This window comes from Populus nigra, chromosome 2 (assembly GCF_951802175.1).
Source record: "Populus nigra chromosome 2, ddPopNigr1.1, whole genome shotgun sequence".
Lineage (NCBI taxonomy): Eukaryota > Viridiplantae > Streptophyta > Magnoliopsida > Malpighiales > Salicaceae > Populus > Populus nigra.
In genome coordinates, this window is record NC_084853.1 from 12,433,697 (window position 1) to 12,436,196 (window position 2,500).

A 2,500-nucleotide genomic window follows, 5' to 3' on the forward strand; every position below is an offset into this window, starting at 1 on the left:
ACGAATTTTCCTGCCTGGCCCAGTCCAGCGTCCAGCCCCTGTTCGTCGAAAAATCTGCGCTGCTGATTTTCCACGACGAGCCTACTTTCGTCAGCGTGCCCCCCTGACGAATTTTCCTGCCTGGCCCGGCCAGTCCAGCCCCTGTTCGTCGAAAAATCTGCGCTGCCGATTTTCCACGCGGCAGCCCCTGTTTTCGTCAGCGTGCCCCCCTGACGAATTTTCCTGCCTGGCCCGGCCAGTCCAGCCCCTGTTCGTCGAAAAATCTGCGCTGCCGATTTTCCACGCGGCAGCCCCTCTTTTCATCAGCGTGCCCCCCTGACGAATTTTCCTGCCTGGCCCGGCCGGTCCAGCATCCAGCCCCTGTTCGTCGAAAAATCTGCGCTGCCGATTTTCCACGCGGCAGCCCCTCTTTTCGTCAGCGTGCCCCCCTGACGAATTTTCCTGCCTGGCCCGGCCGGTCCAGCATCCAGCCCCTGTTCGTCGAAAAATCTGCGCTGCCGATTTTCCACGCGGCAGCCCCTGTTTTCCTCAGCGTGCCCCCCTGACGAATGTTCGTCGAAAAATCTGCGCTGCCGATTTTCCACGCGGCAGCCCCTGTTTTCCTCAGCGTGCCCCCCTGACGAATGTTCGTCGAAAAATCTGCGCTGCCGATTTTCCACGCGGCAGCCCCTCTTTTCGTCAGCGTGCCCCCCTGACGAATTTTCCTGCCTGGCCCGGCCGGTCCAGCATCCAGCCCCTGTTCGTCGAAAAATCTGCGCTGCCGATTTTCCACGCGGCAGCCCCTCTTTTCGTCAGCGTGCCCCCCTGACGAATGTTCGTCGAAAAATCTGCGCTGCCGATTTTCCACGCGGCAGCCCCTCTTTTCGTCAGCGTGCCCCCCTGACGAATTTTCCTGCCTGGCCCGGCCGGTCCAGCATCCAGCCCCTGTTCGTCGAAAAATCTGCGCTGCCGATTTTCACCGACGAGCCTACTTTCGTCAGCGTGTCCCCTTGACGAATTTCCCTGCCTGGCCTGGACAGTCCATCTTCCAGCCCATGTTCATCGAAAAATCTGCGCTGCCGATTTCCCCGACGAACCTGCAGCTGCACAAATCTGCGCTGCCGATTTCCCCCCCTGTCGGCATGGCTGCCGCTGCCCCGATGTCCAGACCAACAGTCTTTTTTGTCGACTTTGCCGATTTTGTCCGCGCTGCCGATTCCAACACTACCCCCTGCATCCAAACCAGCATTGTTTCGTCAGCTCTTCCCCTGACGATTTTAGCCCTGTAACAAACAGTAGGCCTCCAATCCCGCCAACGGGAGCCAAGTTGATAGGGAAGAGAATTGAATGACGCGCCTGGTCCTCGCACCCCGCCACCCGAGGGGCCTTTTTCCCGGCAGCCTCTGAAAAACTCTAGCTTTCACGGTCCTCGCCGCCCCTCACCACCATGGCAGGCCTCTAATCCCACCCATCAGCAGTTGTAGCCGATAGGGCAGTGATTTGAATGACGCGTCGCGGGCCGCCGGGTCATCTCACCCGGCCATTAATTGGAGCGTTTTTGGCTGGCCGAGGATGGGGGGATGGATCTCTTCTTCCGAAAAAGCAAACAGTACATCGGGAGTTATGTTGACGGGGCATGGAATTGAATGACCCGTCGCGGGCCGCCGGGTCATCTCACCCGGCCATCCCGGGGAGCGTTTTTCCCGGCAGCATCGGGGAAACTCTTGCTTTCACTGCCCGCTGCCCAAGTCCCCACTCGCATCGGCCCCCCGCGCCAACAAGCCAACGCTGCCGAATCGGCAGACACTGCTGCCGAGTCTGCCGACACTGCCCCGCGGGCTGCCACTGCCCCAGTGTCTAAACCAGCGGTCTTTCTCATCGAGCCTTGGACTATCCAGTCCGTCCTGACTCATCGCCAGCACCTGCTGCCGATTCTGCCGACTTTGCCGATTTTCTCGGCGCTGCCGATTCCAACACTGCGCCCACCGTGTCTGAACCAGCGCTGTTTCCTCAGCGTGTCCCCTCGACGAATTTTCCTGCCTGGCCTGGACAGTCCACCGTCCAGCCCGTGTTCGTCGAAAAATCTGCGCTGCCGATTCTGCCGACTTTGCCGATTTCGTCGGCGCTGCCGATTCCACCACTGCCCGCCGTGCCTGAACCAGCGTTGTTTCGTCAGCGTGTCCCCTCGACAAATTTTCCTGCCTGGCCTGGACAGTCCATCGTCCAGCCCATGTTCGTCGCAAAATCTGCGCTGCCGATTTTCCCCGACGAACCTGCAGCCGCACAAATCTGCGCTGCCGAATCTGCCGACACTGTCCCGCGGGCTGCCACTGCCCCAGTGTCTAAACCAGCAGTCTTTCTCGTCGAGCCTTGGACTATCCAGCCCGTCCAGACCCATCGCCAGCACCCGCTGCCGATTCTGCCGACTTTGCCGATTTCGTCGGCGCTGCCGATTCCAACACTGCCCGCCGTGCCTGAACCAGCGCTGTTTCGTCAGCGTGTCCCCTCGATGAATTTTCCT